Raw genomic sequence first — 24944 nt, forward strand, 5'->3', positions numbered from 1 at the left:
CAGGTAATAACACAAACATCTTCAAAATAGAACCACAATGCGTTCCTTGTTGAGGTACATCCAGCCGTTTGCAGGAAAACTGCCTCACTTGCTGTTGAGAAAAATTCATCAAAGTCCTGGGGTGTTTATAGGCATCGCCAAGATGACATTGGGAGGTGTTTCAATTGACACGTGTTGAATATGAGGAAGAGCATCATGCTGGCTCCAGTGGCACTGCCTGCAGCATGACAAAAATGTAGAAGGGACATTTGACTGCACCATTGGCTGAACATCAGTGGCAAAGTGTATATCAGGCTAAAAGGTAAGCTCCAGTGGCACAATATGGGCACTACAAGGCACCCATAATTTGGTGTCAGCTAAAAAGACAATGCCAGAGCTTGTGGGTGCTTTTGTACACTTGTGTGTGTGTTTGTGGGTGTAGTTTCATGTCGAAAACCAAAACACAGCAGCTCCAGTGGCGCAATCGGTTAGCGCGCGGTACTTATACAGCAGTACATGCAGTGAGCAATGCCGAGGTTGTGAGTTCAAGCCTCACCTAGAGCAACTTTGGAACTTTTTACTAATTCACCTCAAAACTGAATTATTGAACCAATAAATGTTCTGGACATTTTTTGGTTCACCTCAAGGTTTCCTTGATTGTCAGTTAATGTTGTATGACAGCTCCTCTGCCTTTTAGACATGGAATACTCATTGCAAGTTATTTATGGGGTGTTTGCGCTTTAAATACAGCTACGGAGGGTTTTTGAAAATAGAACAGAAAATAAAAAATGTCAACTGTTATTATACTCCATTTTCTGCTGAGCACCACTTACGGAAGACATTTGTAAAGGTAGAAAAAGGGTTACTGGAGTAGGATCCAGGAGACAATATCAACTTACAAAGAATAATGTTGTCTATTTACTGCATTATCGCCTTTGAAGCAAACCTCTGAGAATAAATACCCTTTCACTAATCAGGCAGTCACTTTGATAAAATCAAGCAGAACAAGGATGCTGATAGGAACTCGCCTCATTTGCATATGGGCTAGGGCTTCTGGGAGCCATGAGAATTAGGAGTTGAAGGTTTTGCAGATCGAGATTGCTAAAGGGCTGGGCATTTGCACAGACCTCTCCATGCCTGATTGGTGCCGAAGGTTAGTTGCAAGTGGTCCCCTGCTCACCCTACCTTACACAGGGCCATGCCCAGTTAGGCCCCTCAGGGCTAGGCCCGGCAGGGCTAAGCCCGGCGTTTGTCAGGCGAAGTGCCTGGACCCCTGCTCATTATACCTCAGAATCTGGTCTAGCTATTGCAGACATGGGGAATGGTGCTTATATCCCATTGACAGCGCCCACAAGCTGCATACTAATAGCCAATGATGTGTGAATGCGGTCAGGGTAGCAGACATATAGAACAATTGGGTGGGTTCGCTTCCGAACTGGATGCACAGGAGCAGGAGAGAATGGCTGTTGGCGATGTATGCAACTTGCTCTGCGTGAACACATCTACCGACCCCTTCCCCTACACACACGGGCACATACACACACACACACACACATAGCCATTGGAGCTATGCAGAGCTAATCAGAAAGATTGGTAATCATTAGAACATGAAAGATATGTGTTCATTTTTTATTAAACTTGTGGACTCCCGCAGAAACGGAGGGACTCACATCTCTAATTGAGGCTTGCTTACCTCTATACAAATGTGTTTGCTGGCTGTCTTTCTTCAACTGGTATGTGCGGTTGTGTCTGTCTTTGTCTTTCAACACGCCTGGCACGTTTACATTATCAAAGAGATGATTGTATGGAGATGGGGAACACCCCTCCGTTGCATTGTGAACTTGAACAGTCTTTTCACCAAAGCAGCTACATGCGACATTGCAAGGTTTTTGTCAGTCTTTGCCTGAAAACATTAGGCCTTCCTCTCGAACTCTATTTCACTCCTTCTGTGGAAGACTTCAATTATGAGGATGCATCCCGTCATAAAAGGTTCTCTGTAGATGGTGCAACTCTGGCTTCTCTTCCCCGTGCTTTTTGAAAATAATCCGCCCGAGGCCCTGATGAGGTTTGAACTCATGACCCCTGGTTTACGAGACCAGTGCTCTGCCACTGAGCTACAAGGCCACCTGCTGCTTGCTCACAGCCAACAACAGAAAGTGCAAAGAAACCATGGGTTTTACCTAGGTAGATCTCCAGGTATATGAATTTCTGGTTGTGTAAAAATGGCTGTATATCTCTGCATGTGTTCAGTACGTCATCATACATCTGATTTGCGAAAGCGTGTGTGCTTATGTTGGTGATACATTGTCGGTATGCGTTTGAGTATGTACTTTTACGGGTATGTATGTATTGAGTAGGATGCTGAACAGGTTCATGAGTTTAGATAGCAGGTCAGAATGATGGCAAAAGGAACATGTAAAAGGCAGACAACTAAAAGAAAAAAGAATTTGGGATGTAAGCTTGGGAGTTTACTAACTGCGCTGATTTTGGCTCCTATAATAGTAAAGAATGGAAACCTACGAGGAAAGTCTTTGACTAATTTCATTCTCCGCCTGCACCAATGAACTTATTTTTACATCTCTATTTCCATATCTGTACTCATTCCTGTCTTTCACAGGGAGGTTGAAAGACTTTGGTCTATGTTTAAATGCAGACTATAAAGAAAAAATACGACGAAGGGATTCAAACCCACGCGTGCAGAGCACAATGGATTAGCAGTCCATCGCCTTAACCACTCGGCCACCTCGTCTGTTTGGGAACGGTGCTTGAGTCCCATGCTTAAAGAAGAGATAAAACAATGGTGGTGCAAAGTCAGTGAAAAATAGATCATGTTTGTCATAATAGAAACAAGATCGTTGACTCGTTCTTCCTTACCCGGCCATTGATAGATAAACACATCAAGTTGAAGTTCAGAAAAATATAACAAGAGCTCCTGGAGGGTTCACAACACTAATCCAGAGGAAGGTGCTTGAGCTTCCGTATGGCACACCATTAGTAGTAAAACCAGCATAACGCAAGCTCCAGTTTCCCAGTGTTTGGCATCATTCAACGTTTCCAGCCAAGATCAAAGTTCAGATGCTGCTGCTTCCTGTGATGTCATTGAATTTAAATAGTGAGTGATGGCAATAACCCTTTTCCAATTAAATTTTGCCACATCAACGTCCCTGAAAATAGAGAAAGGCGTGCAACCCAGAACCGCTGTACTGTTCAATAGAGTAAGGGCTTCACCGTGATCATCTGCATCTGTCATCACAAGATTATCAAGGTCTTTTTCTTGAAGAAATTAGGTCCAGAAAGCCGACCTTCCCCACAGACTATTCAGACACCTTGCGCTTGTGGCTTTGTTATAGGCCCGAATCCATTGGTAAAAGGTTGCACAGGTACAATGTGCAATATCAGTTCCTATTCAACAATGTTCAAGAAAATTACCATTTGGAGGGCCTGATGAGGATCGAACTCACGACCCCTGGTTTACAAGACCAGTGCTCTGCCACTGAGCTACAGAGCCCCTCACGTTACGACGCATAACAGCAACACAACGAGCACACAACATGATGTTTACTGGGTAGACATATTTGAAGGGTGTGTGAGAATGTATGTATATGATTGTGATTTGACCTGTTTTTTTCTGGCCGATTTTTTGAGGAGCAGCTAATTTGTGCGTATTCCGTGCAATTTTAGGGTGACTAATGAGGAGATGTGATGCGTGAAAGTTGAAAAAAACATGTACATGGCAGCAGAGAGACAATATGGATATTACCTTTGCTTTTTTAAATTTCTATCCGGATTCTGGCTCAAAGGGTAGTCAAGCACAGCAGATTGCATTCCTGCCAGTAACACGACAACCTTGTTTGTGTCCTTCTTAATCAACTAACATGCATATTTTCACTTTTGTCTGTATGTTCTTTGAAAGCCAATGGCAATGGTGCTTAGAGCAATGCAGATGTTTAAAAAAGATTTCAAAAGTTAAAATCAACAAAGGTGGGATTCGAAACCACGCGTGTACAGTAGATTAGCAGTCCATCGCCTTAACCACTCGGCCACCTCGTCTACAGGGATTATGTTAGGCATTCAAGTCTTTACAGGTAATAACACAAACATCTTCAAAATAGAACCACAATGCGTTCCTTGTTGAGGTACATCCAGCCGTTTGCAGGAAAACTGCCTCACTTGCTGTTGAGAAAAATTCATCAAAGTCCTGGGGTGTTTATAGGCATCGCCAAGATGACATTGGGAGGTGTTTCAATTGACACGTGTTGAATATGAGGAAGAGCATCATGCTGGCTCCAGTGGCACTGCCTGCAGCATGACAAAAATGTAGAAGGGACATTTGACTGCACCATTGGCTGAACATCAGTGGCAAAGTGTATATCAGGCTAAAAGGTAAGCTCCAGTGGCACAATATGGGCACTACAAGGCACCCATAATTTGGTGTCAGCTAAAAAGACAATGCCAGAGCTTGTGGGTGCTTTTGTACACTTGTGTGTGTGTTTGTGGGTGTAGTTTCATGTCGAAAACCAAAACACAGCAGCTCCAGTGGCGCAATCGGTTTGCGCGCGGTACTTATACAGCAGTACATGCAGTGAGCAATGCCGAGGTTGTGAGTTCAAGCCTCACCTGGAGCAACTTTGGAACTTTTTACTAATTCACCTCAAAACTGAATTATTGAACCAATAAATGTTCTGGACATTTTTTGGTTCACCTCAAGGTTTCCTTGATTGTCAGTTAATGTTGTATGACAGCTCCTCTGCCTTTTAGACATGGAACTCATTGCAAGTTATTTATGGGGTGTTTGCGCTTTAAATACAGCTACGGAGGGTTTTTGAAAATAGAACAGAAAATAAAAAATGTCAACTGTTATTATACTCCATTTTCTGCTGAGCACCACTTACGGAAGACATTTGTAAAGGTAGAAAAAGGGTTACTGGAGTAGGATCCAGGAGACAATATCAACTTACAAAGAATAATGTTGTCTATTTACTGCATTATCGCCTTTGAAGCAAACCTCTGAGAATAAATACCCTTTCACTAATCAGGCAGTCACTTTGATAAAATCAAGCAGAACAAGGATGCTGATAGGAACTCGCCTCATTTGCATATGGGCTAGGGCTTCTGGGAGCCATGAGAATTAGGAGTTGAAGGTTTTGCAGATCGAGATTGCTAAAGGGCTGGGCATTTGCACAGACCTCTCCATGCCTGATTGGTGCCGAAGGTTAGTTGCAAGTGGTCCCCTGCTCACCCTACCTTACACAGGGCCATGCCCAGTTAGGCCCCTCAGGGCTAGGCCCGGCAGGGCTAAGCCCGGCGTTTGTCAGGCGAAGTGCCTGGACCCCTGCTCATTATACCTCAGAATCTGGTCTAGCTATTGCAGACATGGGGAATGGTGCTTATATCCCATTGACAGCGCCCACAAGCTGCATACTAATAGCCAATGATGTGTGAATGCGGTCAGGGTAGCAGACATATAGAACAATTGGGTGGGTTCGCTTCCGAACTGGATGCACAGGAGCAGGAGAGAATGGCTGTTGGCGATGTATGCAACTTGCTCTGCGTGAACACATCTACCGACCCCTTCCCCTACACACACGGGCACATACACACACACACACACACATAGCCATTGGAGCTATGCAGAGCTAATCAGAAAGATTGGTAATCATTAGAACATGAAAGATATGTGTTCATTTTTTATTAAACTTGTGGACTCCCGCAGAAACGGAGGGACTCACATCTCTAATTGAGGCTTGCTTACCTCTATACAAATGTGTTTGCTGGCTGTCTTTCTTCAACTGGTATGTGCGGTTGTGTCTGTCTTTGTCTTTCAACACGCCTGGCACGTTTACATTATCAAAGAGATGATTGTATGGAGATGGGGAACACCCCTCCGTTGCATTGTGAACTTGAACAGTCTTTTCACCAAAGCAGCTACATGCGACATTGCAAGGTTTTTGTCAGTCTTTGCCTGAAAACATTAGGCCTTCCTCTCGAACTCTATTTCACTCCTTCTGTGGAAGACTTCAATTATGAGGATGCATCCCGTCATAAAAGGTTCTCTGTAGATGGTGCAACTCTGGCTTCTCTTCCCCGTGCTTTTTGAAAATAATCCGCCCGAGGCCCTGATGAGGTTTGAACTCATGACCCCTGGTTTACGAGACCAGTGCTCTGCCACTGAGCTACAAGGCCACCTGCTGCTTGCTCACAGCCAACAACAGAAAGTGCAAAGAAACCATGGGTTTTACCTAGGTAGATCTCCAGGTATATGAATTTCTGGTTGTGTAAAAATGGCTGTATATCTCTGCATGTGTTCAGTACGTCATCATACATCTGATTTGCGAAAGCGTGTGTGCTTATGTTGGTGATACATTGTCGGTATGCGTTTGAGTATGTACTTTTACGGGTATGTATGTATTGAGTAGGATGCTGAACAGGTTCATGAGTTTAGATAGCAGGTCAGAATGATGGCAAAAGGAACATGTAAAAGGCAGACAACTAAAAGAAAAAAGAATTTGGGATGTAAGCTTGGGAGTTTACTAACTGCGCTGATTTTGGCTCCTATAATAGTAAAGAATGGAAACCTACGAGGAAAGTCTTTGACTAATTTCATTCTCCGCCTGCACCAATGAACTTATTTTTACATCTCTATTTCCATATCTGTACTCATTCCTGTCTTTCACAGGGAGGTTGAAAGACTTTGGTCTATGTTTAAATGCAGACTATAAAGAAAAAATACGACGAAGGTGGGATTCGAACCCACGCGTGCAGAGCACAATGGATTAGCAGTCCATCGCCTTAACCACTCGGCCACCTCGTCTGTTTGGGAACGGTGCTCGAGTCCCATGCTTAAAGAAGAGATAAAACAATGGTGGTGCAAAGTCAGTGAAAAATAGATCATGTTTGTCATAATAGAAACAAGATCGTTGACTCGTTCTTCCTTACCCGGCCATTGATAGATAAACACATCAAGTTGAAGTTCAGAAAAATATAACAAGAGCTCCTGGAGGGTTCACAACACTAATCCAGAGGAAGGTGCTTGAGCTTCCGTATGGCACACCATTAGTAGTAAAACCAGCATAACGCAAGCTCCAGTTTCCCAGTGTTTGGCATCATTCAACGTTTCCAGCCAAGATCAAAGTTCAGATGCTGCTGCTTCCTGTGATGTCATTGAATTTAAATAGTGAGTGATGGCAATAACCCTTTTCCAATTAAATTTTGCCACATCAACGTCCCTGAAAATAGAGAAAGGCGTGCAACCCAGAACCGCTGTACTGTTCAATAGAGTAAGGGCTTCACCGTGATCATCTGCATCTGTCATCACAAGATTATCAAGGTCTTTTTCTTGAAGAAATTAGGTCCAGAAAGCCGACCTTCCCCACAGACTATTCAGACACCTTGCGCTTGTGGCTTTGTTATAGGCCCGAATCCATTGGTAAAAGGTTGCACAGGTACAATGTGCAATATCAGTTCCTATTCAACAATGTTCAAGAAAATTACCATTTGGAGGCCCTGATGAGGATCGACAAGACCAGTGCTCTGCCACTGAGCTACAGAGCCCCTCAGGTTACGACGCATAACAGCAACACAACGAGCACACAACATGATGTTTACTGGGTAGACATATTTGAAGGGTGTGTGAGAATGTATGTATATGATTGTGATTTGACCTGTTTTTTTCTGGCCGATTTTTTGAGGAGCAGCTAATTTGTGCGTATTCCGTGCAATTTTAGGGTGACTAATGAGGAGATGTGATGCGTGAAAGTTGAAAAAAACATGTACATGGCAGCAGAGAGACAATATGGATATTACCTTTGCTTTTTTAAATTTCTATCCGGATTCTGGCTCAAAGGGTAGTCAAGCACAGCAGATTGCATTCCTGCCAGTAACACGACAACCTTGTTTGTGTCCTTCTTAATCAACTAACATGCATATTTTCACTTTTGTCTGTATGTTCTTTGAAAGCCAATGGCAATGGTGCTTAGAGCAATGCAGATGTTTAAAAAAGATTTCAAAAGTTAAAATCGACAAAGGTGGGATTCGAAACCACGCGTGTACAGTAGATTAGCAGTCTATCCCCTTAACCACTCGGCCACCTCGTCTACAGGGATTATGTTAGGCATTCAAGTCTTTACAGGTAATAACACAAACATCTTCAAAATAGAACCACAATGCGTTCCTTGTTGAGGTACATCCAGCCGTTTGCAGGAAAACTGCCTCACTTGCTGTTGAGAAAAATTCATCAAAGTCCTGGGGTGTTTATAGGCATCGCCAAGATGACATTGGGAGGTGTTTCAATTGACACGTGTTGAATATGAGGAAGAGCATCATGCTGGCTCCAGTGGCACTGCCTGCAGCATGACAAAAATGTAGAAGGGACATTTGACTGCACCATTGGCTGAACATCAGTGGCAAAGTGTATATCAGGCTAAAAGGTAAGCTCCAGTGGCACAATATGGGCACTACAAGGCACCCATAATTTGGTGTCAGCTAAAAAGACAATGCCAGAGCTTGTGGGTGCTTTTGTACACTTGTGTGTGTGTTTGTGGGTGTAGTTTCATGTCGAAAACCAAAACACAGCAGCTCCAGTGGCGCAATCGGTTAGCGCGCGGTACTTATACAGCAGTACATGCAGTGAGCAATGCCGAGGTTGTGAGTTCAAGCCTCACCTAGAGCAACTTTGGAACTTTTTACTAATTCACCTCAAAACTGAATTATTGAACCAATAAATGTTCTGGACATTTTTTGGTTCACCTCAAGGTTTCCTTGATTGTCAGTTAATGTTGTATGACAGCTCCTCTGCCTTTTAGACATGGAATACTCATTGCAAGTTATTTATGGGGTGTTTGCGCTTTAAATACAGCTACGGAGGGTTTTTGAAAATAGAACAGAAAATAAAAAATGTCAACTGTTATTATACTCCATTTTCTGCTGAGCACCACTTACGGAAGACATTTGTAAAGGTAGAAAAAGGGTTACTGGAGTAGGATCCAGGAGACAATATCAACTTACAAAGAATAATGTTGTCTATTTACTGCATTATCGCCTTTGAAGCAAACCTCTGAGAATAAATACCCTTTCACTAATCAGGCAGTCACTTTGATAAAATCAAGCAGAACAAGGATGCTGATAGGAACTCGCCTCATTTGCATATGGGCTAGGGCTTCTGGGAGCCATGAGAATTAGGAGTTGAAGGTTTTGCAGATCGAGATTGCTAAAGGGCTGGGCATTTGCACAGACCTCTCCATGCCTGATTGGTGCCGAAGGTTAGTTGCAAGTGGTCCCCTGCTCACCCTACCTTACACAGGGCCATGCCCAGTTAGGCCCCTCAGGGCTAGGCCCGGCAGGGCTAAGCCCGGCGTTTGTCAGGCGAAGTGCCTGGACCCCTGCTCATTATACCTCAGAATCTGGTCTAGCTATTGCAGACATGGGGAATGGTGCTTATATCCCATTGACAGCGCCCACAAGCTGCATACTAATAGCCAATGATGTGTGAATGCGGTCAGGGTAGCAGACATATAGAACAATTGGGTGGGTTCGCTTCCGAACTGGATGCACAGGAGCAGGAGAGAATGGCTGTTGGCGATGTATGCAACTTGCTCTGCGTGAACACATCTACCGACCCCTTCCCCTACACACACGGGCACATACACACACACACACACACATAGCCATTGGAGCTATGCAGAGCTAATCAGAAAGATTGGTAATCATTAGAACATGAAAGATATGTGTTAATTTTTTATTAAACTTGTGGACTCCCGCAGAAACGGAGGGACTCACATCTCTAATTGAGGCTTGCTTACCTCTATACAAATGTGTTTGCTGGCTGTCTTTCTTCAACTGGTATGTGCGGTTGTGTCTGTCTTTGTCTTTCAACACGCCTGGCACGTTTACATTATCAAAGAGATGATTGTATGGAGATGGGGAACACCCCTCCGTTGCATTGTGAACTTGAACAGTCTTTTCACCAAAGCAGCTACATGCGACATTGCAAGGTTTTTGTCAGTCTTTGCCTGAAAACATTAGGCCTTCCTCTCGAACTCTATTTCACTCCTTCTGTGGAAGACTTCAATTATGAGGATGCATCCCGTCATAAAAGGTTCTCTGTAGATGGTGCAACTCTGGCTTCTCTTCCCCGTGCTTTTTGAAAATAATCCGCCCGAGGCCCGGATGAGGTTTGAACTCATGACCCCTGGTTTACGAGACCAGTGCTCTGCCACTGAGCTACAAGGCCACCTGCTGCTTGCTCACAGCCAACAACAGAAAGTGCAAAGAAACCATGGGTTTTACCTAGGTAGATCTCCAGGTATATGAATTTCTGGTTGTGTAAAAATGGCTGTATATCTCTGCATGTGTTCAGTACGTCATCATACATCTGATTTGCGAAAGCGTGTGTGCTTATGTTGGTGATACATTGTCGGTATGCGTTTGAGTATGTACTTTTACGGGTATGTATGTATTGAGTAGGATGCTGAACAGGTTCATGAGTTTAGATAGCAGGTCAGAATGATGGCAAAAGGAACATGTAAAAGGCAGACAACTAAAAGAAAAAAGAATTTGGGATGTAAGCTTGGGAGTTTACTAACTGCGCTGATTTTGGCTCCTATAATAGTAAAGAATGGAAACCTACGAGGAAAGTCTTTGACTAATTTCATTCTCCGCCTGCACCAATGAACTTATTTTTACATCTCTATTTCCATATCTGTACTCATTCCTGTCTTTCACAGGGAGGTTGAAAGACTTTGGTCTATGTTTAAATGCAGACTATAAAGAAAAAATACGACGAAGGTGGGATTCGAACCCACGCGTGCAGAGCACAATGGATTAGCAGTCCATCGCCTTAACCACTCGGCCACCTCGTCTGTTTGGGAACGGTGCTTGAGTCCCATGCTTAAAGAAGAGATAAAACAATGGTGGTGCAAAGTCAGTGAAAAATAGATCATGTTTGTCATAATAGAAACAAGATCGTTGACTCGTTCTTCCTTACCCGGCCATTGATAGATAAACACATCAAGTTGAAGTTCAGAAAAATATAACAAGAGCTCCTGGAGGGTTCACAACACTAATCCAGAGGAAGGTGCTTGAGCTTCCGTATGGCACACCATTAGTAGTAAAACCAGCATAACGCAAGCTCCAGTTTCCCAGTGTTTGGCATCATTCAACGTTTCCAGCCAAGATCAAAGTTCAGATGCTGCTGCTTCCTGTGATGTCATTGAATTTAAATAGTGAGTGATGGCAATAACCCTTTTCCAATTAAATTTTGCCACATCAACGTCCCTGAAAATAGAGAAAGGCGTGCAACCCAGAACCGCTGTACTGTTCAATAGAGTAAGGGCTTCACCGTGATCATCTGCATCTGTCATCACAAGATTATCAAGGTCTTTTTCTTGAAGAAATTAGGTCCAGAAAGCCGACCTTCCCCACAGACTATTCAGACACCTTGCGCTTGTGGCTTTGTTATAGGCCCGAATCCATTGGTAAAAGGTTGCACAGGTACAATGTGCAATATCAGTTCCTATTCAACAATGTTCAAGAAAATTACCATTTGGAGGGCCTGATGAGGATCGAACTCAAGACCCCTGGTTTACAAGACCAGTGCTCTGCCACTGAGCTACAGAGCCCCTCAGGTTACGACGCATAACAGCAACACAACGAGCACACAACATGATGTTTACTGGGTAGACATATTTGAAGGGTGTGTGAGAATGTATGTATATGATTGTGATTTGACCTGTTTTTTTCTGGCCGATTTTTTGAGGAGCAGCTAATTTGTGCGTATTCCGTGCAATTTTAGGGTGACTAATGAGGAGATGTGATGCGTGAAAGTTGAAAAAAACATGTACATGGCAGCAGAGAGACAATATGGATATTACCTTTGCTTTTTTAAATTTCTATCCGGATTCTGGCTCAAAGGGTAGTCAAGCACAGCAGATTGCATTCCTGCCAGTAACACGACAACCTTGTTTGTGTCCTTCTTAATCAACTAACATGCATATTTTCACTTTTGTCTGTATGTTCTTTGAAAGCCAATGGCAATGGTGCTTAGAGCAATGCAGATGTTTAAAAAAGATTTCAAAAGTTAAAATCGACAAAGGTGGGATTCGAAACCACGCGTGTACAGTAGATTAGCAGTCCATCGCCTTAACCACTCGGCCACCTCGTCTACAGGGATTATGTTAGGCATTCAAGTCTTTACAGGTAATAACACAAACATCTTCAAAATAGAACCACAATGCGTTCCTTGTTGAGGTACATCCAGCCGTTTGCAGGAAAACTGCCTCACTTGCTGTTGAGAAAAATTCATCAAAGTCCTGGGGTGTTTATAGGCATCGCCAAGATGACATTGGGAGGTGTTTCAATTGACACGTGTTGAATATGAGGAAGAGCATCATGCTGGCTCCAGTGGCACTGCCTGCAGCATGACAAAAATGTAGAAGGGACATTTGACTGCACCATTGGCTGAACATCAGTGGCAAAGTGTATATCAGGCTAAAAGGTAAGCTCCAGTGGCACAATATGGGCACTACAAGGCACCCATAATTTGGTGTCAGCTAAAAAGACAATGCCAGAGCTTGTGGGTGCTTTTGTACACTTGTGTGTGTGTTTGTGGGTGTAGTTTCATGTCGAAAACCAAAACACAGCAGCTCCAGTGGCGCAATCGGTTTGCGCGCGGTACTTATACAGCAGTACATGCAGTGAGCAATGCCGAGGTTGTGAGTTCAAGCCTCACCTGGAGCAACTTTGGAACTTTTTACTAATTCACCTCAAAACTGAATTATTGAACCAATAAATGTTCTGGACATTTTTTGGTTCACCTCAAGGTTTCCTTGATTGTCAGTTAATGTTGTATGACAGCTCCTCTGCCTTTTAGACATGGAATACTCATTGCAAGTTATTTATGGGGTGTTTGCGCTTTAAATACAGCTACGGAGGGTTTTTGAAAATAGAACAGAAAATAAAAAATGTCAACTGTTATTATACTCCATTTTCTGCTGAGCACCACTTACGGAAGACATTTGTAAAGGTAGAAAAAGGGTTACTGGAGTAGGATCCAGGAGACAATATCAACTTACAAAGAATAATGTTGTCTATTTACTGCATTATCGCCTTTGAAGCAAACCTCTGAGAATAAATACCCTTTCACTAATCAGGCAGTCACTTTGATAAAATCAAGCAGAACAAGGATGCTGATAGGAACTCGCCTCATTTGCATATGGGCTAGGGCTTCTGGGAGCCATGAGAATTAGGAGTTGAAGGTTTTGCAGATCGAGATTGCTAAAGGGCTGGGCATTTGCACAGACCTCTCCATGCCTGATTGGTGCCGAAGGTTAGTTGCAAGTGGTCCCCTGCTCACCCTACCTTACACAGGGCCATGCCCAGTTAGGCCCCTCAGGGCTAGGCCCGGCAGGGCTAAGCCCGGCGTTTGTCAGGCGAAGTGCCTGGACCCCTGCTCATTATACCTCAGAATCTGGTCTAGCTATTGCAGACATGGGGAATGGTGCTTATATCCCATTGACAGCGCCCACAAGCTGCATACTAATAGCCAATGATGTGTGAATGCGGTCAGGGTAGCAGACATATAGAACAATTGGGTGGGTTCGCTTCCGAACTGGATGCACAGGAGCAGGAGAGAATGGCTGTTGGCGATGTATGCAACTTGCTCTGCGTGAACACATCTACCGACCCCTTCCCCTACACACACGGGCACATACACACACACACACACACATAGCCATTGGAGCTATGCAGAGCTAATCAGAAAGATTGGTAATCATTAGAACATGAAAGATATGTGTTCATTTTTTATTAAACTTGTGGACTCCCGCAGAAACGGAGGGACTCACATCTCTAATTGAGGCTTGCTTACCTCTATACAAATGTGTTTGCTGGCTGTCTTTCTTCAACTGGTATGTGCGGTTGTGTCTGTCTTTGTCTTTCAACACGCCTGGCACGTTTACATTATCAAAGAGATGATTGTATGGAGATGGGGAACACCCCTCCGTTGCATTGTGAACTTGAACAGTCTTTTCACCAAAGCAGCTACATGCGACATTGCAAGGTTTTTGTCAGTCTTTGCCTGAAAACATTAGGCCTTCCTCTCGAACTCTATTTCACTCCTTCTGTGGAAGACTTCAATTATGAGGATGCATCCCGTCATAAAAGGTTCTCTGTAGATGGTGCAACTCTGGCTTCTCTTCCCCGTGCTTTTTGAAAATAATCCGCCCGAGGCCCTGATGAGGTTTGAACTCATGACCCCTGGTTTACGAGACCAGTGCTCTGCCACTGAGCTACAAGGCCACCTGCTGCTTGCTCACAGCCAACAACAGAAAGTGCAAAGAAACCATGGGTTTTACCTAGGTAGATCTCCAGGTATATGAATTTCTGGTTGTGTAAAAATGGCTGTATATCTCTGCATGTGTTCAGTACGTCATCATACATCTGATTTGCGAAAGCGTGTGTGCTTATGTTGGTGATACATTGTCGGTATGCGTTTGAGTATGTACTTTTACGGGTATGTATGTATTGAGTAGGATGCTGAACAGGTTCATGAGTTTAGATAGCAGGTCAGAATGATGGCAAAAGGAACATGTAAAAGGCAGACAACTAAAAGAAAAAAGAATTTGGGATGTAAGCTTGGGAGTTTACTAACTGCGCTGATTTTGGCTCCTATAATAGTAAAGAATGGAAACCTACGAGGAAAGTCTTTGACTAATTTCATTCTCCGCCTGCACCAATGAACTTATTTTTACATCTCTATTTCCATATCTGTACTCATTCCTGTCTTTCACAGGGAGGTTGAAAGACTTTGGTCTATGTTTAAATGCAGACTATAAAGAAAAAATACGACGAAGGTGGGATTCGAACCCACGCGTGCAGAGCACAATGGATTAGCAGTCCATCGCCTTAACCACTCGGCCACCTCGTCTGTTTGGGAACGGTGCTCGAGTCCCATGCTTAAAGAAGAGATAAAACAATGGTGGTGCAAAGTCAGTGAAAAATAGATCATGTTTGTCATAATAGAAACAAGATCGTTGACTCGTTCTTCCTTACCCGGCCATTGATAGATAAACACATCAAGTTGAAGTTCAGAAAAATATAACAAGAGCTCCTGGAGGGTTCACAACACTAATCCAGAGGAAGGTGCTTGAGCTTCCGTATGGCACACCATTAGTAGTAAAACCAGCATAACGCAAGCTCCAGTTTCCCAGTGTTTGGCATCATTCAACGTTTCCAGCCAAGATCAAAGTTCAGATGCTGCTGCTTCCTGTGATGTCATTGAATTTAAATAGTGAGTGATGGCAATAACCCTTTTCCAATTAAATTTTGCCACATCAACGTCCCTGAAAATAGAGAAAGGCGTGCAACCCAGAACCGCTGTACTGTTCAATAGAGTAAGGGCTTCACCGTGATCATCTGCATCTGTCATCACAAGATTATCAAGGTCTTTTTCTTGAAGAAATTAGGTCCAGAAAGCCGACCTTCCCCACAGACTATTCAGACACCTTGCGCTTGTGGCTTTGTTATAGGCCCGAATCCATTGGTAAAAGGTTGCACAGGTACAATGTGCAATATCAGTTCCTATTCAACAATGTTCAAGAAAATTACCATTTGGAGGCCCTGATGAGGATCGACAAGACCAGTGCTCTGCCACTGAGCTACAGAGCCCCTCAGGTTACGACGCATAACAGCAACACAACGAGCACACAACATGATGTTTACTGGGTAGACATATTTGAAGGGTGTGTGAGAATGTATGTATATGATTGTGATTTGACCTGTTTTTTTCTGGCCGATTTTTTGAGGAGCAGCTAATTTGTGCGTATTCCGTGCAATTTTAGGGTGACTAATGAGGAGATGTGATGCGTGAAAGTTGAAAAAAACATGTACATGGCAGCAGAGAGACAATATGGATATTACCTTTGCTTTTTTAAATTTCTATCCGGATTCTGGCTCAAAGGGTAGTCAAGCACAGCAGATTGCATTCCTGCCAGTAACACGACAACCTTGTTTGTGTCCTTCTTAATCAACTAACATGCATATTTTCACTTTTGTCTGTATGTTCTTTGAAAGCCAATGGCAATGGTGCTTAGAGCAATGCAGATGTTTAAAAAAGATTTCAAAAGTTAAAATCGACAAAGGTGGGATTCGAAACCACGCGTGTACAGTAGATTAGCAGTCCATCGCCTTAACCACTCGGCCACCTCGTCTACAGGGATTATGTTAGGCATTCAAGTCTTTACAGGTAATAACACAAACATCTTCAAAATAGAACCACAATGCGTTCCTTGTTGAGGTACATCCAGCCGTTTGCAGGAAAACTGCCTCACTTGCTGTTGAGAAAAATTCATCAAAGTCCTGGGGTGTTTATAGGCATCGCCAAGATGACATTGGGAGGTGTTTCAATTGACACGTGTTGAATATGAGGAAGAGCATCATGCTGGCTCCAGTGGCACTGCCTGCAGCATGACAAAAATGTAGAAGGGACATTTGACTGCACCATTGGCTGAACATCAGTGGCAAAGTGTATATCAGGCTAAAAGGTAAGCTCCAGTGGCACAATATGGGCACTACAAGGCACCCATAATTTGGTGTCAGCTAAAAAGACAATGCCAGAGCTTGTGGGTGCTTTTGTACACTTGTGTGTGTGTTTGTGGGTGTAGTTTCATGTCGAAAACCAAAACACAGCAGCTCCAGTGGCGCAATCGGTTTGCGCGCGGTACTTATACAGCAGTACATGCAGTGAGCAATGCCGAGGTTGTGAGTTCAAGCCTCACCTGGAGCAACTTTGGAACTTTTTACTAATTCACCTCAAAACTGAATTATTGAACCAATAAATGTTCTGGACATTTTTTGGTTCACCTCAAGGTTTCCTTGATTGTCAGTTAATGTTGTATGACAGCTCCTCTGCCTTTTAGACATGGAATACTCATTGCAAGTTATTTATGGGGTGTTTGCGCTTTAAATACAGCTACGGAGGGTTTTTGAAAATAGAACAGAAAATAAAAAATGTCAACTGTTATTATACTCCATTTTCTGCTGAGCACCACTTACGGAAGACATTTGTAAAGGTAGAAAAAGGGTTACTGGAGTAGGATCCAGGAGACAATATCAACTTACAAAGAATAATGTTGTCTATTTACTGCATTATCGCCTTTGAAGCAAACCTCTGAGAATAAATACCCTTTCACTAATCAGGCAGTCACTTTGATAAAATCAAGCAGAACAAGGATGCTGATAGGAACTCGCCTCATTTGCATATGGGCTAGGGCTTCTGGGAGCCATGAGAATTAGGAGTTGAAGGTTTTGCAGATCGAGATTGCTAAAGGGCTGGGCATTTGCACAGACCTCTCCATGCCTGATTGGTGCCGAAGGTTAGTTGCAAGTGGTCCCCTGCTCACCCTACCTTACACAGGGCCATGCCCAGTTAGGCCCCTCAGGGCTAGGCCCGGCAGGGCTAAGCCCGGCGTTTGTCAGGCGAAATGCCTGGACCCCTGCTCATCATACCTCAGAATCTGGTCTAGCTATTGCAGACATGGGGAATGGTGCTTATATCCCATTGACAGCGCCCACAAGCTGCATACTAATAGCCAATGATGTGTGAATGCGGTCAGGGTAGCAGACATATAGAACAATTGGGTGGGTTCGCTTCCGAACTGGATGCACAGGAGCAGGAGAGAATGGCTGTTGGCGATGTATGCAACTTGCTCTGCGTGAACACATCTACCGACCCCTTCCCCTACACACACGGGCACATACACACACACACACACACATAGCCATTGGAGCTATGCAGAGCTAATCAGAAAGATTGGTAATCATTAGAACATGAAAGATATGTGTTCATTTTTTATTAAACTTGTGGACTCCCGCAGAAACGGAGGGACTCACATCTCTAATTGAGGCTTGCTTACCTCTATACAAATGTGTTTGCTGGCTGTCTTTCTTCAACTGGTATGTGCGGTTGTGTCTGTCTTTGTCTTTCAACACGCCTGGCACGTTTACATTATCAAAGAGATGATTGTATGGAGATGGGGAACACCCCTCCGTTGCATTGTGAACTTGAACAGTCTTTTCACCAAAGCAGCTACATGCGACATTGCAAGGTTTTTGTCAGTCTTTGCCTGAAAACATTAGGCCTTCCTCTCGAACTCTATTTCACTCCTTCTGTGGAAGACTTCAATTATGAGGATGCATCCCGTCATAAAAGGTTCTCTGTAGATGGTGCAACTCTGGCTTCTCTTCCCCGTGCTTTTTGAAAATAATCCGCCCGAGGCCCTGATGAGGTTTGAACTCATGACCCCTGGTTTACGAGACCAGTGCTCTGCCACTGAGCTACAAGGCCACCTGCTGCTTGCTCACAGCCAACAACAGAAAGTGCAAAGAAACCATGGGTTTTACCTAGGTAGATCTCCAGGTATATGAATTTCTGGTTGTGTAAAAATGGCTGTATATCTCTGCATGTGTTCAGTACGTCATCATACATCTGATTTGCGAAAGCGTGTGTGCTTATGTTGGTGATACATTGTCGGTATGCGTTTGAGTATGTACTTTTACGGGTATGTATGTATTGAGTAGGATGCTGAACAGGTTCATGAGTTTAGATAGCAGGTCAGAATGATGGCAAAAGGAACATGTAAAAGGCAGACAACTAAAAGAAAAAAGAATTTGGGATGTAAGCTTGGGAGTTTACTAACTGCGCTGATTTTGGCTCCTATAATAGTAAAGAATGGAAACCTACGAGGAAAGTCTTTGACTAATTTCATTCTCCGCCTGCACCAATGAACTTATTTTTACATCTCTATTTCCATATCTGTACTCATTCCTGTCTTTCACAGGGAGGTTGAAAGACTTTGGTCTATGTTTAAATGCAGACTATAAAGAAAAAATACGACGAAGGTGGGATTCGAACCCACGCATGCAGAGCACAATGGATTAGCAGTCCATCACCTTAACCACTCGGCCACCTCGTCTGTTTGGGAACGGTGCTCGAGTCCCATGCTTAAAGAAGAGATAAAACAATGGTGGTGCAAAGTCAGTGAAAAATAGATCATGTTTGTCATAATAGAAACAAGATCGTTGACTCGTTCTTCCTTACCCGGCCATTGATAGATAAACACATCAAGTTGAAGTTCAGAAAAATATAACAAGAGCTCCTGGAGGGTTCACAACACTAATCCAGAGGAAGGTGCTTGAGCTTCCGTATGGCACACCATTAGTAGTAAAACCAGCATAACGCAAGCTCCAGTTTCCCAGTGTTTGGCATCATTCAACGTTTCCAGCCAAGATCAAAGTTCAGATGCTGCTGCTTCCTGTGATGTCATTGAATTTAAATAGTGAGTGATGGCAATAACCCTTTTCCAATTAAATTTTGCCACATCAACGTCCCTGAAAATAGAGAAAGGCGTGCAACCCAGAACCGCTGTACTGTTCAATAGAGTAAGGGCTTCACCGTGATCATCTGCATCTGTCATCACAAGATTATCAAGGTCTTTTTCTTGAAGAAATTAGGTCCAGAAAGCCGACCTTCCCCACAGACTATTCAGACACCTTGCGCTTGTGGCTTTGTTATAGGCCCGAATCCATTGGTAAAAGGTTGCACAGGTACAATGTGCAATATCAGTTCCTATTCAACAATGTTCAAGAAAATTACCATTTGGAGGCCCTGATGAGGATCGACAAGACCAGTGCTCTGCCACTGAGCTACAGAGCCCCTCAGGTTACGACGCATAACAGCAACACAACGAGCACACAACATGATGTTTACTGGGTAGACATATTTGAAGGGTGTGTGAGAATGTATGTATATGATTGTGATTTGACCTGTTTTTTTCTGGCCGATTTTTTGAGGAGCAGCTAATTTGTGCGTATTCCGTGCAATTTTAGGGTGACTAATGAGGAGATGTGATGCGTGAAAGTTGAAAAAAACATGTACATGGCAGCAGAGAGACAATATGGATATTACCTTTGCTTTTTTAAATTTCTATCCGGATTCTGGCTCAAAGGGTAGTCAAGCACAGCAGATTGCATTCCTGCCAGTAACACGACAACCTTGTTTGTGTCCTTCTTAATCAACTAACATGCATATTTTCACTTTTGTCTGTATGTTCTTTGAAAGCCAATGGCAATGGTGCTTAGAGCAATGCAGATGTTTAAAAAAGATTTCAAAAGTTAAAATCGACAAAGGTGGGATTCGAAACCACGCGTGTACAGTAGATTAGCAGTCTATCCCCTTAACCACTCGGCCACCTCGTCTACAGGGATTATGTTAGGCATTCAAGTCTTTACAGGTAATAACACAAACATCTTCAAAATAGAACCACAATGCGTTCCTTGTTGAGGTACATCCAGCCGTTTGCAGGAAAACTGCCTCACTTGCTGTTGAGAAAAATTCATCAAAGTCCTGGGGTGTTTATAGGCATCGCCAAGATGACATTGGGAGGTGTTTCAATTGACACGTGTTGAATATGAGGAAGAGCATCATGCTGGCTCCAGTGGCACTGCCTGCAGCATGACAAAAATGTTGAAGGGACATTTGACTGCACCATTGGCTGAACATCAGTGGCAAAGTGTATATCAGGCTAAAAGGTAAGCTCCAGTGGCACAATATGGGCACTACAAGGCACCCATAATTTGGTGTCAGCTAAAAAGACAATGCCAGAGCTTGTGGGTGCTTTTGTACACTTGTGTGTGTGTTTGTGGGTGTAGTTTCATGTCGAAAACCAAAACACAGCAGCTCCAGTGGCGCAATCGGTTAGCGCGCGGTACTTATACAGCAGTACATGCAGTGAGCAATGCCGAGGTTGTGAGTTCAAGCCTCACCTGGAGCAACTTTGGAACTTTTTACTAATTCACCTCAAAACTGAATTATTGAACCAATAAATGTTCTGGACATTTTTTGGTTCACCTCAAGGTTTCCTTGATTGTCAGTTAATGTTGTATGACAGCTCCTCTGCCTTTTAGACATGGAATACTCATTGCAAGTTATTTATGGGGTGTTTGCGCTTTAAATACAGCTACGGAGGGTTTTTGAAAATAGAACAGAAAATAAAAAATGTCAACTGTTATTATACTCCATTTTCTGCTGAGCACCACTTACGGAAGACATTTGTAAAGGTAGAAAAAGGGTTACTGGAGTAGGATCCAGGAGACAATATCAACTTACAAAGAATAATGTTGTCTATTTACTGCATTATCGCCTTTGAAGCAAACCTCTGAGAATAAATACCCTTTCACTAATCAGGCAGTCACTTTGATAAAATCAAGCAGAACAAGGATGCTGATAGGAACTCGCCTCATTTGCATATGGGCTAGGGCTTCTGGGAGCCATGAGAATTAGGAGTTGAAGGTTTTGCAGATCGAGATTGCTAAAGGGCTGGGCATTTGCACAGACCTCTCCATGCCTGATTGGTGCCGAAGGTTAGTTGCAAGTGGTCCCCTGCTCACCCTACCTTACACAGGGCCATGCCCAGTTAGGCCCCTCAGGGCTAGGCCCGGCAGGGCTAAGCCCGGCGTTTGTCAGGCGAAGTGCCTGGACCCCTGCTCATTATACCTCAGAATCTGGTCTAGCTATTGCAGACATGGGGAATGGTGCTTATATCCCATTGACAGCGCCCACAAGCTGCATACTAATAGCCAATGATGTGTGAATGCGGTCAGGGTAGCAGACATATAGAACAATTGGGTGGGTTCGCTTCCGAACTGGATGCACAGGAGCAGGAGAGAATGGCTGTTGGCGATGTATGCAACTTGCTCTGCGTGAACACATCTACCGACCCCTTCCCCTACACACACGGGCACATACACACACACACACACACATAGCCATTGGAGCTATGCAGAGCTAATCAGAAAGATTGGTAATCATTAGAACATGAAAGATATGTGTTCATTTTTTATTAAACTTGTGGACTCCCGCAGAAACGGAGGGACTCACATCTCTAATTGAGGCTTGCTTACCTCTATACAAATGTGTTTGCTGGCTGTCTTTCTTCAACTGGTATGTGCGGTTGTGTCTGTCTTTGTCTTTCAACACGCCTGGCACGTTTACATTATCAAAGAGATGATTGTATGGAGATGGGGAACACCCCTCCGTTGCATTGTGAACTTGAACAGTCTTTTCACCAAAGCAGCTACATGCGACATTGCAAGGTTTTTGTCAGTCTTTGCCTGAAAACATTAGGCCTTCCTCTCGAACTCTATTTCACTCCTTCTGTGGAAGACTTCAATTATGAGGATGCATCCCGTCATAAAAGGTTCTCTGTAGATGGTGCAACTCTGGCTTCTCTTCCCCGTGCTTTTTGAAAATAATCCGCCCGAGGCCCTGATGAGGTTTGAACTCATGACCCCTGGTTTACGAGACCAGTGCTCTGCCACTGAGCTACAAGGCCACCTGCTGCTTGCTCACAGCCAACAACAGAAAGTGCAAAGAAACCATGGGTTTTACCTAGGTAGATCTCCAGGTATATGAATTTCTGGTTGTGTAAAAATGGCTGTATATCTCTGCATGTGTTCAGTACGTCATCATACATCTGATTTGCGAAAGCGTGTGTGCTTATGTTGGTGATACATTGTCGGTATGCGTTTGAGTATGTACTTTTACGGGTATGTATGTATTGAGTAGGATGCTGAACAGGTTCATGAGTTTAGATAGCAGGTCAGAATGATGGCAAAAGGAACATGTAAAAGGCAGACAACTAAAAGAAAAAAGAATTTGGGATGTAAGCTTGGGAGTTTACTAACTGCGCTGATTTTGGCTCCTATAATAGTAAAGAATGGAAACCTACGAGGAAAGTCTTTGACTAATTTCATTCTCCGCCTGCACCAATGAACTTATTTTTACATCTCTATTTCCATATCTGTACTCATTCCTGTCTTTCACAGGGAGGTTGAAAGACTTTGGTCTATGTTTAAATGCAGACTATAAAGAAAAAATACGACGAAGGTGGGATTCGAACCCACGCATGCAGAGCACAATGGATTAGCAGTCCATCGCCTTAACCACTCGGCCACCTCGTCTGTTTGGGAACGGTGCTTGAGTCCCATGCTTAAAGAAGAGATAAAACAATGGTGGTGCAAAGTCAGTGAAAAATAGATCATGTTTGTCATAATAGAAACAAGATCGTTGACTCGTTCTTCCTTACCCGGCCATTGATAGATAAACACATCAAGTTGAAGTTCAGAAAAATATAACAAGAGCTCCTGGAGGGTTCACAACACTAATCCAGAGGAAGGTGCTTGAGCTTCCGTATGGCACACCATTAGTAGTAAAACCAGCATAACGCAAGCTCCAGTTTCCCAGTGTTTGGCATCATTCAACGTTTCCAGCCAAGATCAAAGTTCAGATGCTGCTGCTTCCTGTGATGTCATTGAATTTAAATAGTGAGTGATGGCAATAACCCTTTTCCAATTAAATTTTGCCACATCAACGTCCCTGAAAATAGAGAAAGGCGTGCAACCCAGAACCGCTGTACTGTTCAATAGAGTAAGGGCTTCACCGTGATCATCTGCATCTGTCATCACAAGATTATCAAGGTCTTTTTCTTGAAGAAATTAGGTCCAGAAAGCCGACCTTCCCCACAGACTATTCAGACACCTTGCGCTTGTGGCTTTGTTATAGGCCCGAATCCATTGGTAAAAGGTTGCACAGGTACAATGTGCAATATCAGTTCCTATTCAACAATGTTCAAGAAAATTACCATTTGGAGGGCCTGATGAGGATCGAACTCAAGACCCCTGGTTTACAAGACCAGTGCTCTGCCACTGAGCTACAGAGCCCCTCAGGTTACGACGCATAACAGCAACACAACGAGCACACAACATGATGTTTACTGGGTAGACATATTTGAAGGGTGTGTGAGAATGTATGTATATGATTGTGATTTGACCTGTTTTTTTCTGGCCGATTTTTTGAGGAGCAGCTAATTTGTGCGTATTCCGTGCAATTTTAGGGTGACTAATGAGGAGATGTGATGCGTGAAAGTTGAAAAAAACATGTACATGGCAGCAGAGAGACAATATGGATATTACCTTTGCTTTTTTAAATTTCTATCCGGATTCTGGCTCAAAGGGTAGTCAAGCACAGCAGATTGCATTCCTGCCAGTAACACGACAACCTTGTTTGTGTCCTTCTTAATCAACTAACATGCATATTTTCACTTTTGTCTGTATGTTCTTTGAAAGCCAATGGCAATGGTGCTTAGAGCAATGCAGATGTTTAAAAAAGATTTCAAAAGTTAAAATCGACAAAGGTGGGATTCGAAACCACGCGTGTACAGTAGATTAGCAGTCCATCGCCTTAACCACTCGGCCACCTCGTCTACAGGGATTATGTTAGGCATTCAAGTCTTTACAGGTAATAACACAAACATCTTCAAAATAGAACCACAATGCGTTCCTTGTTGAGGTACATCCAGCCGTTTGCAGGAAAACTGCCTCACTTGCTGTTGAGAAAAATTCATCAAAGTCCTGGGGTGTTTATAGGCATCGCCAAGATGACATTGGGAGGTGTTTCAATTGACACGTGTTGAATATGAGGAAGAGCATCATGCTGGCTCCAGTGGCACTGCCTGCAGCATGACAAAAATGTAGAAGGGACATTTGACTGCACCATTGGCTGAACATCAGTGGCAAAGTGTATATCAGGCTAAAAGGTAAGCTCCAGTGGCACAATATGGGCACTACAAGGCACCCATAATTTGGTGTCAGCTAAAAAGACAATGCCAGAGCTTGTGGGTGCTTTTGTACACTTGTGTGTGTGTTTGTGGGTGTAGTTTCATGTCGAAAACCAAAACACAGCAGCTCCAGTGGCGCAATCGGTTTGCGCGCGGTACTTATACAGCAGTACATGCAGTGAGCAATGCCGAGGTTGTGAGTTCAAGCCTCACCTGGAGCAACTTTGGAACTTTTTACTAATTCACCTCAAAACTGAATTATTGAACCAATAAATGTTCTGGACATTTTTTGGTTCACCT

At 43.5% G+C, this 24944-nt stretch overlaps 25 non-coding genes across 25 annotated transcripts; 7 read left to right on the forward strand and 18 right to left on the reverse strand.

Annotated features, from left to right (window-relative positions):
• The first annotated feature begins 448 nt into the window (after positions 1–448).
• TRNAI-UAU (transfer RNA isoleucine (anticodon UAU)) lies at positions 449–543 on the forward strand. Its single transcript has 2 exons — positions 449–486; positions 508–543. It is a non-coding gene; the product is annotated as a tRNA-Ile (tRNA).
• Positions 544–2031: 1488 nt separating this feature from the next.
• TRNAT-CGU (transfer RNA threonine (anticodon CGU)) lies at positions 2032–2103 on the reverse strand. The gene has a single exon. It is a non-coding gene; the product is annotated as a tRNA-Thr (tRNA).
• Positions 2104–2646: 543 nt separating this feature from the next.
• On the reverse strand, positions 2647–2728 carry TRNAS-GCU (transfer RNA serine (anticodon GCU)). The gene has a single exon. It is a non-coding gene; the product is annotated as a tRNA-Ser (tRNA).
• A 687-nt stretch (positions 2729–3415) lies between these two features.
• Positions 3416–3488, reverse strand: TRNAT-UGU (transfer RNA threonine (anticodon UGU)). The gene has a single exon. It is a non-coding gene; the product is annotated as a tRNA-Thr (tRNA).
• A 1021-nt stretch (positions 3489–4509) lies between these two features.
• TRNAI-UAU (transfer RNA isoleucine (anticodon UAU)) lies at positions 4510–4604 on the forward strand. Its single transcript has 2 exons — positions 4510–4547; positions 4569–4604. It is a non-coding gene; the product is annotated as a tRNA-Ile (tRNA).
• A 1486-nt stretch (positions 4605–6090) lies between these two features.
• Positions 6091–6162, reverse strand: TRNAT-CGU (transfer RNA threonine (anticodon CGU)). Its single transcript has one exon. It is a non-coding gene; the product is annotated as a tRNA-Thr (tRNA).
• Positions 6163–6708: 546 nt separating this feature from the next.
• TRNAS-GCU (transfer RNA serine (anticodon GCU)) lies at positions 6709–6790 on the reverse strand. Its single transcript has one exon. It is a non-coding gene; the product is annotated as a tRNA-Ser (tRNA).
• Positions 6791–8552: 1762 nt separating this feature from the next.
• On the forward strand, positions 8553–8647 carry TRNAI-UAU (transfer RNA isoleucine (anticodon UAU)). Its single transcript has 2 exons — positions 8553–8590; positions 8612–8647. It is a non-coding gene; the product is annotated as a tRNA-Ile (tRNA).
• A 1488-nt stretch (positions 8648–10135) lies between these two features.
• TRNAT-CGU (transfer RNA threonine (anticodon CGU)) lies at positions 10136–10207 on the reverse strand. Its single transcript has one exon. It is a non-coding gene; the product is annotated as a tRNA-Thr (tRNA).
• A 546-nt stretch (positions 10208–10753) lies between these two features.
• Positions 10754–10835, reverse strand: TRNAS-GCU (transfer RNA serine (anticodon GCU)). Its single transcript has one exon. It is a non-coding gene; the product is annotated as a tRNA-Ser (tRNA).
• Positions 10836–11522: 687 nt separating this feature from the next.
• On the reverse strand, positions 11523–11595 carry TRNAT-UGU (transfer RNA threonine (anticodon UGU)). Its single transcript has one exon. It is a non-coding gene; the product is annotated as a tRNA-Thr (tRNA).
• Positions 11596–12059: 464 nt separating this feature from the next.
• On the reverse strand, positions 12060–12136 carry TRNAS-GCU (transfer RNA serine (anticodon GCU)). Its single transcript has one exon. It is a non-coding gene; the product is annotated as a tRNA-Ser (tRNA).
• Positions 12137–12616: 480 nt separating this feature from the next.
• On the forward strand, positions 12617–12711 carry TRNAI-UAU (transfer RNA isoleucine (anticodon UAU)). Its single transcript has 2 exons — positions 12617–12654; positions 12676–12711. It is a non-coding gene; the product is annotated as a tRNA-Ile (tRNA).
• Positions 12712–14199: 1488 nt separating this feature from the next.
• Positions 14200–14271, reverse strand: TRNAT-CGU (transfer RNA threonine (anticodon CGU)). The gene has a single exon. It is a non-coding gene; the product is annotated as a tRNA-Thr (tRNA).
• Positions 14272–14817: 546 nt separating this feature from the next.
• Positions 14818–14899, reverse strand: TRNAS-GCU (transfer RNA serine (anticodon GCU)). The gene has a single exon. It is a non-coding gene; the product is annotated as a tRNA-Ser (tRNA).
• A 1205-nt stretch (positions 14900–16104) lies between these two features.
• On the reverse strand, positions 16105–16181 carry TRNAS-GCU (transfer RNA serine (anticodon GCU)). Its single transcript has one exon. It is a non-coding gene; the product is annotated as a tRNA-Ser (tRNA).
• A 480-nt stretch (positions 16182–16661) lies between these two features.
• TRNAI-UAU (transfer RNA isoleucine (anticodon UAU)) lies at positions 16662–16756 on the forward strand. The gene is made up of 2 exons: positions 16662–16699; positions 16721–16756. It is a non-coding gene; the product is annotated as a tRNA-Ile (tRNA).
• A 1488-nt stretch (positions 16757–18244) lies between these two features.
• On the reverse strand, positions 18245–18316 carry TRNAT-CGU (transfer RNA threonine (anticodon CGU)). Its single transcript has one exon. It is a non-coding gene; the product is annotated as a tRNA-Thr (tRNA).
• A 546-nt stretch (positions 18317–18862) lies between these two features.
• TRNAS-GCU (transfer RNA serine (anticodon GCU)) lies at positions 18863–18944 on the reverse strand. Its single transcript has one exon. It is a non-coding gene; the product is annotated as a tRNA-Ser (tRNA).
• A 1762-nt stretch (positions 18945–20706) lies between these two features.
• On the forward strand, positions 20707–20801 carry TRNAI-UAU (transfer RNA isoleucine (anticodon UAU)). Its single transcript has 2 exons — positions 20707–20744; positions 20766–20801. It is a non-coding gene; the product is annotated as a tRNA-Ile (tRNA).
• A 1488-nt stretch (positions 20802–22289) lies between these two features.
• Positions 22290–22361, reverse strand: TRNAT-CGU (transfer RNA threonine (anticodon CGU)). The gene has a single exon. It is a non-coding gene; the product is annotated as a tRNA-Thr (tRNA).
• A 546-nt stretch (positions 22362–22907) lies between these two features.
• On the reverse strand, positions 22908–22989 carry TRNAS-GCU (transfer RNA serine (anticodon GCU)). Its single transcript has one exon. It is a non-coding gene; the product is annotated as a tRNA-Ser (tRNA).
• A 687-nt stretch (positions 22990–23676) lies between these two features.
• On the reverse strand, positions 23677–23749 carry TRNAT-UGU (transfer RNA threonine (anticodon UGU)). Its single transcript has one exon. It is a non-coding gene; the product is annotated as a tRNA-Thr (tRNA).
• A 464-nt stretch (positions 23750–24213) lies between these two features.
• On the reverse strand, positions 24214–24290 carry TRNAS-GCU (transfer RNA serine (anticodon GCU)). The gene has a single exon. It is a non-coding gene; the product is annotated as a tRNA-Ser (tRNA).
• A 480-nt stretch (positions 24291–24770) lies between these two features.
• On the forward strand, positions 24771–24865 carry TRNAI-UAU (transfer RNA isoleucine (anticodon UAU)). The gene is made up of 2 exons: positions 24771–24808; positions 24830–24865. It is a non-coding gene; the product is annotated as a tRNA-Ile (tRNA).
• Positions 24866–24944: the final 79 nt, after the last annotated feature.

This window comes from Ambystoma mexicanum, chromosome 13, assembly GCF_040938575.1.
Source record: "Ambystoma mexicanum isolate Mex_15411 chromosome 13, UKY_AmexF1_1, whole genome shotgun sequence".
NCBI classification, from domain to species: domain Eukaryota; kingdom Metazoa; phylum Chordata; class Amphibia; order Caudata; family Ambystomatidae; genus Ambystoma; species Ambystoma mexicanum.